The sequence below is a fragment of the Prinia subflava genome, chromosome 2 (genome assembly GCF_021018805.1).
Source record: "Prinia subflava isolate CZ2003 ecotype Zambia chromosome 2, Cam_Psub_1.2, whole genome shotgun sequence".
Taxonomy (NCBI): Eukaryota; Metazoa; Chordata; class Aves; order Passeriformes; family Cisticolidae; genus Prinia; species Prinia subflava.
Genome location: NC_086248.1, coordinates 109,998,740 through 110,011,037, shown reverse-complemented (window position 1 = coordinate 110,011,037; position 12,298 = coordinate 109,998,740). Strand labels below are relative to the sequence as shown.

The 12,298-nt window shown below is 40.1% G+C and overlaps 1 long non-coding RNA gene across 11 annotated transcripts in view; it reads right to left on the bottom strand.

The window, feature by feature from the left end:
- LOC134547506 (uncharacterized) overlaps window positions 1-12,298 on the bottom strand; it is a 465,000-nt gene that overhangs the window by 194,487 nt on the left and 258,215 nt on the right. For all 11 annotated transcript variants that reach the window (XR_010079493.1, XR_010079492.1, XR_010079494.1 and 8 more), the window contains exon 5: window positions 8,253-8,362. This is a non-coding gene — a long non-coding RNA (uncharacterized LOC134547506). The remainder of the gene's footprint in view (window positions 1-8,252; window positions 8,363-12,298) is intronic.

Sequence of the window (12,298 nt, the reverse complement as noted above, 5' to 3'; positions counted from 1 at the left end):
CAAATGAATATCAGACTGACCAGCTAGCTTCTAATTAAAGATTGCTGACTTGAAAAGTTTTCTTTTCAACAGAGAATGTAAATGTTCTTTGATGTGGTAGTGCTGGGCTACTGAAAACAGGGAGGAAGGTACATGCCCTGTACATATCCTGTTCTTTCTCTTTCTGATTTAAAATCACTTTTAAAAAAAATTATTTTACTGCCCACGAATCTTTGAAGTCATCACTCGTTTTCCAAAAGGAACAAGAGGGTCTCCTAAAGATGGTCTGGTTCGGGGTTGAAGATGTGAAAGACATAAAAGAGATCTATATTGGACTTATAATTACATGAAGGGACAAGGAGACACTCGGAGTTTTTGTGTCCGAGGTTTTTCCCGGCAGGGCAGCACCGTCCCTTGGGAATCCAGCTCTGTCACTCTCAAAGAAAAGGGGCACCATCTAGTGCTTTTTTGGAGGAAAAGCTGCTAATATCAGTAGGGATGTAGCGGGGGGAGAAACACACGAGGGGGAGGGAGAAGAAATGACACTCCATTTTTTTCAAAAGACAAAGAAAACCTGTTGGCCTGTTTCATCTTCCATTTTGAGGCACTGCAGTATTTAGCTTCAGGCTGTAAGTAAAAAATTGTCAGCTTTCACAAGGTGGAAGGATGGATTCCTAACAGCTAAAATAATATATACAATTTAAAATGGAGAGGGGGTTGGTATATAGACATTATTCTACTTAATAGGTATTCCTTCTGCCTATTACTACACTTAAATATTTCCCTATCAGTCCTTTTCATTATACATTCTCTTTTTTATTAAGCTAAAGAAAAACCTTTTAAAGTAATTTTCATTTCATTGAAGACTGCACTGTGCTGTAAAGTTCCTGGAAATGTTCTTACAAATAATCTTTCCAGAGTTCACCCAACGTAACAAAGAGATTCTATGAAAAATGATTTGTAGCACAAAATCGTTTACAGTGCAATAAGATCAAGTTAACCACTGATACTGCTAGGAAAAGGCTTGGGAAGTTTTATCTGATTGGCAAAGTATGTTCATATCTGAGTCCAGGGAAAGAGTGCCCTTTGATAAAATTTCACAGTACTAAAGTCTCATTATCTGAATGATTTTTGAAACCTCTTCGAAAACAACTTCGGGAGAGGGAGAAGGAAATTTCTGCAGTAATTTAGGAAATAGATGACTTTGGAAGAATTGTGAAATAGTAGCTCAATATTGTTTAATTTACTGAGACTATGAATTGACAGAAATTGTATTAGTCAAACTAATAAGTGCTCAGTGAAAATAAGCAATGTTTCAAAGGTACATGTGCTCCTTGGGAGCCTCAGGTTGGAAAGGTTTGTTGTGAGCTACAGGAGCTTCAGACACCCAGAACAATCCCAGCTCTGCACAGAGTCAGGGTTCAGGACAGGCTGAAAAACTGAATGTGTTGATACTCCAACCAGAAAAACCAAAAAACCAAAAAACCCCCAAAAACCACGGTTAAAATCACTGCTTGTTTTAAACTTCTGGGCATAACCTTGGATTCCCTGGGTGCTTCAATCTCTTACTCAAATGTGTTGTAGCAACAAGGGAATGTCAGACCAGAGTATAAGACTAAATAAACAAGAAATATTTCTACTACAATAATGCTGAGAAAAGCAAATATGTGGCTTGGTGAGTAATTCTCAGAGGGAAGCCTATCCCAAGAAACAAAAACAAAAATATATTTTATGTTGCTAAAGAGGTTTTCTTGTGAAGTTGCTCATGCCTATTAAGGAGACTTCTCAAGCAAAAAAAAAAAAATGCAGGTATAGAATTAAGAGACTTGACTAAGAGCAGGTAAGTTGGGAGCAAATATCAGTAAAAATGTCAGATTCCCAAATCCTAAACGGGGCTAGGAAGCACATGCAGCTCCTGACAATCACTCAGGAGGGCTCTGGTCTAGTGACCTGACCACAGGCTGGGGAACCATACCTGGGGGACTCTTGCTCTGCAGCACATTTCAGCACGTCCACTCAGGGCCTGCTGCATGGATATTGTGAGCATCCTTGTTCTCTAAGGAAATCAGGAGCTTGGAGCTTCTGCTGTTTGGATCATGGACTCAAGTTGCTTCGTTTTAGGCCCCTGTGTTTTCAAATGACACTATTTAACCTCTCTGTGCCTCAGTTTCCACGCCTGTAAAACTTGATAGCTACGCTTACCTTGCATGGGTGTCAGGAAGATTATTTCAGGTCTCTGGAGAACTTTGAAAAGGAAAAGCAAACCAAACTGAATTTATGTATTTTTTGTCGGTTTTTTATCCCATAAAATGGAAGTCAGATGCAGCCCAGACTGTGAATTATAACAAAATGTTCACCTAAGTCTTCCTTATGGCTCTAATGACAAAAGAACTGGTGAATTCAGCATGGCTTGCTCAGGAAGAAAGCAGCTCCCCCAACAACTGACCTGGCAAAACTCAGAGCAAGTAATAAGTATATGTCTTAAAAAACCACAATATTTACTAACTTATTATTCTATATGTTTCCATTATATTCTTTTAATTGAGTGCAGTTCACTGTGTATTTCTGATGACTAAAGAAACATCTCTTAAGCAGAAGAATCCCTGAGAGGGAACTTACTCTACTGGGAAGAAGAAAAGTTGCCAACAAAATCTCTCTTTGGGGTTTTCCTGGGTGCAGCATAAACCTCATTAGACTCTAGGCTGACTCAATCTTGCCTTGGCAGGTTTCAGATCTTCTGGAATTGATTAAATGAGCCCATTAGAAAAGTCTACACCAGTTTATCTCTAAACCTGAAGAATAATTGAACACTACCTAATACATCCCCTTTAAAATCATCCACTTGCCTCCATGCTGGGTCCCTTAAACTCTTAATGTGTCTCCAAGTTTTTTTGTCTGAAGCTTCCCTCCCCTTGCTCATTTTTCTCTGCTCTTCCCAGTGTCACGTTCCTGACTCTACAGTTCAGTGAAACCCTCTGGTAACGACAGCACTGGAGTGATAATGTACTTTCCTGATTTCCCGTTAATAGTAGCACTTGATCCAGCAACCAGTGCCAGCTCCGTGGCAGAGGGATGCTTTAATATTTTCTAGAGGTACAAGGACCAGTTTAATTTATAGCCTTGGCTAACTCAGCAGTTTTGCTCTGTCTTGGCACAGAAAAGGATGTTTTAGTTAAGACAAAGCCAAAAGAAGAAAAAAACCCACCAACCTTATTTTGCTCAGTTTCATGCCAAACAAAGTATAATTGATTTTTTTCTCCCTGAGGAAACTTGTGAAAACTGCAGAATGCAAGGAGTTAAAATAACTGAGGGGAAGGAGGGGAAAGAGAAGGGGTTAAACAGCAGCATCAAAAAGGAAAACAATTTGTTTTTCTATTTTAATAAGAGACACATCATCACAGACTATCCAACAATGCATGTACCCTTGCTGAAGAGCTGCTGATATTCCACATTAACCTTTGACAGCAAGAAGTGTATTTCCCCTACTGTTTTCCACAATAAATTACGTTAGATCTGGCATCCAATGCTCTAGGAAGTGTTCAGCCAGCTGGAAGCACCAGATTGGCCCAACATCCCCAACGTTCAGATTATAAATAAAGGGTACCTCACACTGCTGGTGTAACAAAAACAAGAAATGTAGAGGAAGGGCAACTTCCCCCCTGCCCACAGGAGCAAAAATGCGTCAGCTGGGGAGGGAAGAACAGGAATTCCAGAGGGCAGGGTTTCTGCAGAGAGATGCAGTCCCCAGCTCTCCAACCCTCAGACAAATGCAGGACTTCAGCAGAGAAATGAGACTTCATTGCATGTTTACTGAGGATTTGCACATTAAAAAAAAAACAACCAAGGGGAAATATCTGGCTCTGCTCTTCCCAGATGGTACAACCACACAAACACAGGCTCACACAGACACATATCTTCCCACTCTTTAGGCAGCATTGTCTGTTCTCTTCCAGCCGTGAAAATAATTAGCTCAACCACAGCCTCAGTTTCAGAGGATGTGGTCAAATGTGGCATGCTGCATGTTTCTCCCACGCCCCCAAATCAAGGGGTATTATGGCTTTAAGTATGTAACAGCATTGTGATAAAGTGCAGGGAAACCCTGCCTGTTATGATCTGGAAGGTGAAGATATCAAATAGGAAGAGAACAAAAGATAGTCCCAAGACACAAAACTCCAGTATCTGGGGAGGGTTAAAAATGGCCTTTTTGGGTCCAACTGTTCTCAAGGAAATCACTTCATTAGCTTCAGTGGGAGCACAACTGAACCAGTGCTGAGAGCTGCTAAACCAACTCTACAGATGGAAAAATTAACCTCATCTATTTATTCTAAGGGCTAGACTGTGGTGGTCCCTGGTGAGGATGTAATGGGAAGTCAGATACAAGGAGCTGTTCTCCTCACCACCCTTTTTGGTAGGGGCTGGCCACAGCTGCAGCGCCTGTGCTCTCCTGAGGGCAAGAATTAGCCCCAAATTGGTATAGTCCATCTTCATTACTCCAGCTATTATATAAACATGGCTATATGCTTGCTTACTTAAGCTGAAAAATGGAAAAGAAGAATTAAAATTAAGGTTAATAGAGCCAGACAGAGTATTCTCCATTTACTTTGCCCTCACCATGGCTGCTTCAACCCTTCTGCCTTGAATGGATGCTTTCCCCCCACAAAAGCACTGTTTTTCTCTTTTCCTCTCTTCTCCCTTCCCTTATTTTTTCCCCTGGTGCCCTCTTCTCTCCCACTGTTACTGCTGTTGTGGCTGCTTAACTTTGTTTATTTAATGTGCAGTTTGAGATCTTTTGATAGACACTAAGACAGGAGCTATCCCTCCCATATCCATAGCACCATGGGTAACAGCCCTGCAGAACTGTACTAATATTATTTTGGAGATTTGCTTTGTCTTGGGATGAATTTCATGACTGGAAGGATCTTGAAACTAGAAAGATTTCTGCCAATGTCTGTGTCTCTCTCTCTCTCCCTAAAGTTGGTCTGAGCCTTATTCTGAAAATTTCCATTTAATTCCCCTTTAGGCAACTGAGATGCTGCCTGAAAAGCCTCTGATCTGTTGGGATTTGTAGACCTGAAAGAGTTGCTGAGGTGAAACACATGGCACAGAGCAAATCAGATGCCCTGATTTATTTCAGGAACTTGTAAGTATTTGGGCTCCTCAGAGGGACAGAGGGGAGGCTAGGCTGAGTGCAACAATCACAAGTCTGGTACTGCCTGTACATCCCAGGTTTAGACAACTCTTTCTGGCTGATGTTTCCCACTCAAAAGGTAGCTTGTTCAAATCCAATTGTTGTCCCCCAAATGACTCTTTGGAGTTTTTTGAAGAAATGGTGCTCCATCCCAAAGAAAAAGCACAGAGGTACTGGGTTGTTTTCCAACACTCGTCATACCAGTATGAGAATTTTCAAAGAGAAGAAAGACACAGAGAAAAAGTTTTGAAGAAAGAGGCAGATCCACATTGCATTTATGATTATTTTTTTTCCACTGTTGGGGATAACCTACTGCACAGCTTGTTTAAGGATTCTGGATAGTTTAGTCCCAGCAGACATTTCCTGCACTAAGATGTATTCTCATTAGAGTTACCAAAAGGGAGTATTCAAAACATTACTTATCTGCACATAATCACTATATCACGCCATGTATCCTTTATTTTAATTCCTACTCGCTTGCTAATTACACACCACACTGAAGGTCTCACAACTGCTCCCCTTTCAGCAGCTTTGTTTGCAAAGTGTCTGGCAATAATCTCCCAGCAGTGCATTATCATGCCCTTTTCATCACACTATTTAATCAATAGGGTAATGACCTCATATAAGCTAGTTCCAGGACCCAGCCATGCCATGCTGAATAAATGAAACAAACAAAACTTTGGGCTACGTGCCTCCTGTTTTAAAAACCTGGATGTGAACCACTCCAGCATTAAAAATTATTATAATATATAGAAACGGCAAATTCCTCACATCTCTTGCCAGAAATAAAAAAAAAAAACAATAAAATAAAATAAAACCAAAACCATTCCACAGTACTGTGGGGAAATAGCTGGTTTCTTTAAACTGACATAATGGCAAAGCATGTGTATTCTTGGTCAAGTGTTCACAGGAAGATTTATACTGATAACACTGGAAACAACCCTTTCCCCCACTACATCACATCATCACTTCCAGGACTGGATGGTGACCATCACAGCTAATGGCATGAAATCACATGCAGCCCACTCCCACAGCAGAGCCTGGAACCAGAGCTCTTTTTAAAAGGATTTCTGTTGTAGTGAGCAGAAGGAAAGCAGCTTCTCCCCATTTCCTGAGCTGTAAACTCACAAAGGGTGGTTCACTTTGATTTTCATCCCGTGTCTGGATTATACTCTGCCTAATAAAGTGCATGTGAGATGTGCTCAGTAATGTGTGAACTCTGGAGCACGTGTAGCATCGCCCTAGTGCAGCAATTCTCTTATCCAGAGGAATGGGAGTAATAAATTGGGTCTCTCTGCTCTTTGTAACCACCACTTTTCCTAATACTAGTAGGAATTTAATTTCAGAAAAAAAATTTTTTACATCAAATTTTGTTGCAACAGGTCAACAGAGAGAGGAAGACAACTGACTGTCTGGCACATGGAGTGACTTTGTATCCCCTCTGTTCTTTGGGAAATCAGGGCAAATTATCCACAAGAGCACAGAGCTTTCACCCCAAAAAACCTCTGACAAAAAGGCTAGGAGAGAAAATAAACTGTTTTCATGACATTGGTACAGCTGGAGTAGTTTAGGGACATCTGAAAAGAGGATGAGTGTGCATTAGCAGCAGCATAAAACCACATAATTTTGTGTTACCGTGGTAGTATCACCATACAATGCTTTCACATGAATGGAGATCCCTCCAAACCAAACAGTGTGAAACAAAAAAAGCAGTTTTTAATCTGTTTCATCCCAGGTATTAATTGAAACCAACCAACATACCTTGAGAAAAAATTTTACTGGAAACTTTTCGCTGCACCAATGCCACTTTGGCTCTTCTGGCATGTTCCTTTTAGGTGTGTTATCAAAATGACAACGTGCCAGTCACCCAAGCTGTCGGCAGCAGCTAAAATCTGTTCTGAGGCAGAGTAATTTACACTTGGATGAACACCTCCCAAGAAGGAATCACGTAAATACCTTCACTAACTCATTGCTGGTTAGGTAACTCCTGTAATGAGCCTAAGTGTGATCTGTCCCAAAGATCTGAAACGGCTTCAGTGCAAAGATTCTTCTAAGGTGATGTAGGAGATGTTGGAGCAGTAACTCTGAAGCACTTGCTGTGTTGCAAGGTATTAGTTCTGGACTACAAAACTGCATTTTGGAAGATATTCAGTCAAAACATCCTACATGACATTAGTCTGGCAGAGTAGGAATTAAAAAAAAAAAAAACACAAAACAGTATCCTCAGATTAACAAACTGAAACTCTCTAACTGGCCTATTTGTTAGTTTGGCCCCTGCAAAATGATTAGCTTTATTTCTGATGCAGAGGAAGAAATAGTGGACAGCAGCAAAAAAATGAAGGAAGTGGTAAGACTAAGGGGAGAGAAGAAAGAAAATTCCAGACACCTGCAACTGAGGTAAATTGAGTGGTTCCACTAGACATTAACTGGATCCCTGAAGCTTATCAGAAGGCTCAGAATTAGGCAGTGTGAAATATCATTGCCAGGTAACATCACCTTGCCCTCCCATCAAAATCTGCCCTTGGATTACCCAGAAAAAAGGACTGTCATTGAACTGTTTCTCTCACCCATCTTTACAGAAAATAAATGATTCCTGTAATTATTGACATTTAGTGGACAATAGCAGTCTGCTATTTGTTAAGTACAAGAAAATCTGATGCATCCTGTGAAAGAATCCACTTATACCATGGCAACATATCCCTCCAACAGATGAACAGGAGTGGCTGGAATGAAATATAATACCCTCTGTCCTTTGAGGGGCTGCTCAAAATCTGGCAGAGGGATCCTGCTGGACAGGACAGCAGTGACTTGCCTTCACAGCTCATCACTTTGGTACCAGCATTTTGGTATTTCAATTGCCACCAGCAGTTTCCAAGATAACACTGACCTGAATAACTCTTGTCTGTCAGGTAGTTTTGAGTTTTGGGGAGTCTCTGTATCAGGAAAACCCCACTGTGTACATTTTCTCCTCTTGCTTTTGTTCTGCAAGCATTCTTTTAATTCAAAGGCAAAATTCTTTATTCCAGAGCATTCTGCTTGTGCAACAATCTTAAATAAAAAGGATCCATTGGTTTTTATCTCTTACCATGCACGTAGGACAAGGTCACAGCTTTCCCTTCAGCCATGTAAGCCTTTCTGCAGTCAGAGGGCAACAGACCACCTTGGTCTGTCTGTTCTCTTCCAGGAATCTCTATGCTACAAAGAAAAAGAAATGAGGAAAGTAAAGAAAAAAAATCAAAAAATGTGGTAACTTTTCCTCAGATATTAAAGAAAAAAAAAGTTTAAAACCATGCATGTTTGAAAGAGAAACACACAACCTGACATATTTATGAAATGTTTCACTTTAAGCCCTAAAAAAAAAGAAGCAAAACTAAAAACAAAACAAACCAAATAAAAAAAATAAAAACAAAACCAAACCAAAAAAAAACCAACAAAAAAACCCCCAAAACCATTACCTCCATTGTGCAGGCTGCAGGACTTAACCATATGGACAAGCTGCATGGAAAGGACATCAGAAATGGCTCAAAGTCATCCTGAGACCTCCTGGTGTCTGATCAAGGATTGAAGGAGTGCCTCAGAGAAAAGTCCATCTGATATAGATGGGGTGGAAGCAAATAAAAAAAATCTAAGACATCAGACCCTCAGATTTTTCACAGTTTGGATGTGTGTCAATATTAAAGTAAAAAAAGTAGCGATTTGATAAAAGGATCTGATAAAAAAGCAAAAGAGGCATATAAGTGATAACTAACCCGATAGAGAACTAAAAGGAATAATCAAATTAAAGCTGATCCACATGGGTTTCTGGAAAGCAGATTTTGTCAAGCTAAATTGATATCATTTTCTGATGTGATTACAAATGGGACTGCTAAAGGCAACCATCTTGATAGGTGCCTGTAAGAGAACTGGCTTTGCATCACACCACAGTTTGACTGAAAAGCTAAAAAGCATAAGAGATGGGATTCATCCACAGTAATTATAGCTGTCTAAAAGTTTGGCAGCTTGTCTTAACTTCTCTATGTTCCCATTATAGTCTATGAAAAGAAAAAGACACTGTCAAAAAGTGATTTATGGTTTTTCAGATAAGTCCACTACATCTTTCTGCGAAGGTCTCCATCTCTCTCTGTTGACTTTTAAGAGCTTAGAAAACTAGCAATCATTAGAAACCGATTTTTGGATGGCTGAAATGAGATACAGTGAATCAGAAAGGCATCCTAAACTACTTAAAAACTATGTAGCAGATACATCTAACCCATCATTATGTGACTGGGGAGCAAGGCACTGGTATTGGAATTGGCTCTTGCCTCCTAGACTATTTTTTCCCTTTTGTTTAAAAAAATCACATTTTCACAATATGGGAAGATGAGCAGAAAATGGAAAATCACGGAGAAGACCGTTGGACTAGGTGAGTGTGACCAGACATTACAGACTTCAGTGTAGCTAACAGGAAGGCCATGGAACAAGGAATGACTGCAAGGAGACAGATTCAACAAGGGAAGACTCAGCTCTGGAAAAAAGAGATCCCAAAGAGGAGGCAAGGTTTTGGGAACACAGGCCGTGACGAGTAACCAGATTACTACGAACTTCTAGAGTACTGCTGGAGTACTGCTAAGAGTACTGAATTTTTAGGGTAACAAAAAGCTACTGTACTCATCAGATGCATGAACAACAATAAATAGGAGTAGGGAGATTGTTTTATCTTATTTTGCATCAATGAGATGACTAGTGGTTTCATGGTGTTGTTTTAAGAAAGACTATGAAAAAATTCCATAGATTACAAGGAAGCCAGGGGAATAATTACGGTATTAGGAAACATGTCATACTACAAGAGACTCAAGGCACTCAATCAATTAACTTATCAAAGCAAAAGTTAAAGAATGATTTGATCACAGGCTACAAGTGCCTCCCATAGGGGACAAAAAATTGATAATAGAGGGCTCTTCAATCTAGCAGGCAAAGAAAGAACAAGATCGAAGGGCTAGAAGTTATAGCAAGACTAATTCAGTCTAAAAATAAGGTGCACATTTTAAACACTTAGGGAATAACCTGAAACAACTTGCCAAAAACTATGATTTATTGTGTCACTGGAAAATAAGTTTTAATCAACACCTGGCCTTATCAGAACTTTATACTTCTTATTGATACATTAATTTTAAGAATCTCAGAACATTACTTTGGAGAAAAAGAATAAATGTTTTAAGTTGTTGAGCATTCACTGCAGTTCACAAACAGCCAAGAGATTTATTTTCCATTTGACCACCACCTCACAGACCCTCTACCATGGAGCTTCCCTGACTGAAGCACCTTCTTACTACTGCACACTGTGCAAACCTTTTCCATTAATGAGTACCAGCTCAAAGTGGATTGCACTAAAATTAGGAAGCAGAAGAAATCATAATTTGCAATTATCCCTTCCAGAAATACCTCAGTACAATACTTTTGAGTCATTTTAGGCATAGCATTGTTTTCCAAATGTAAGCGTAAAACACAAATCACAACATGGTAAAGATCTCTCAGTAGGCAATTAAAAATTAATCAGCTAATTAGATCAAATGAAGACATCCATTCTAATTAACATAATATTAAGTTACAAAAGACTTTTTCAGACAAAAAAAAATCATCTTTATTTCAAATATCAAACCAATCAATAAAAGGAAACAAACAGTTAGTTCTTACCTTGTTATCCCCATGACCAAAGCCAAAAGGAAATGACAGTAGTACTGAGTCAACTGCCTGTGCAACTGTATTAATTTCTTATTATTTCTAATCTTGTTACCTATTTGAATCTACTGTTTAACCAGCCTGTATTAAATTTATGGGAATTCTACCTATATTGTGCTTGCTCTGTACTTGCTGTGTCTCTTAAGAATCTTCTAGGTACTTAAAAACCAAACTAATGCCATCCAAAGGCTCACCAGGTTTCTCCTCAGCTAGGTTACTCCTAGCTAAAGCACAGGGCTTTACCATGGAGACAGAGGATGTTAAAATAAGGAAAAAAAGTTGAGGGATTCTTAAGTCTGTGTTGGGGATGATAAGATATACTCTCAAGGAAGGAAATAGCATTATAGAACACCTTATTGAATAAACCTCAGTGGTTAAGCGGAAATGCCCAGGCAATCAGACAAGGCATGGGGCATGGCTGAACCTAATTAGATGGACTGCACAGATTAAAAATACCTGCTATCACAGGACAGTTCCTAAAATATTTTTTCAAATGTCACATTACCCCAGCAAAGACCGACCCCCTCAACCTTCCTGTTGGAGTCACAGGACGTACGCTCCAGCCTTCTGGGCACGCCAGGGGATTTGGCAGCTGGGAGAGGACCATGACTCCCAGCACCCCAGTGCAGCACATCCAGTGTGGATGGTTCCCTGCACTACCCACAAGCAGGGCAGCCCTTCACAGCTCTGTAACGTGGTGTCCAGATTCGTAATATCCAGTGACCCCTTTGCCAAGCAAAACGGGGTCCCTGTCTGTCTTGTGAGACACGTCTGGTTTGGGAACAGTCCTTGAACTTCTCAAGAGCTGCATGGGGAGCAGTGTTACAGGCCAGGCAGGACAGAACTGCATTATTTACTTTTTTCGTGGGGGGAAAAGAAATCTAGAAAGAGTGTGTAATGGTTTAGAAGCAGGCTTTGCCAACCAATTCCACAATGAATGTATTTCACTTTGATCACCCCTTCTAGCCCGTAACAAAATTGAGGCAGTATTTTGTTTTGCAGAAATTAGTACCTTCAAGACCTGCAGTGGATTTATTATTTCTGCTAGGGATTGCGCTTCCTTTCTGATCCATGGCTGTAAAATCCAGAGGGACAGAACAGCACAGAAAATTACTGCAAAGATGTAGTGTGACATAGGAAGAGTCAGAGGCATTATGTGTGAACAACACGACAAAAGGAAAAGCCAACTGAAAATAAATGAAAAAATTAATAATCAAAAGGGTGTCTAATTCTTATCTGGGCACTTGTTTGCTCACTCTATGAATTCAGACCAAGCCATGGCATATAAAGCTGGAAGGGACACTGGGCCCAGATGTCAACCCTGCTTTAAGGAAGGTGCCACTCCTCAGGGAATGCTTGATGAAGCAATCATTCCAGAGAAAGAAATTCTTCCACCAGAAAACAAGCGAGGCA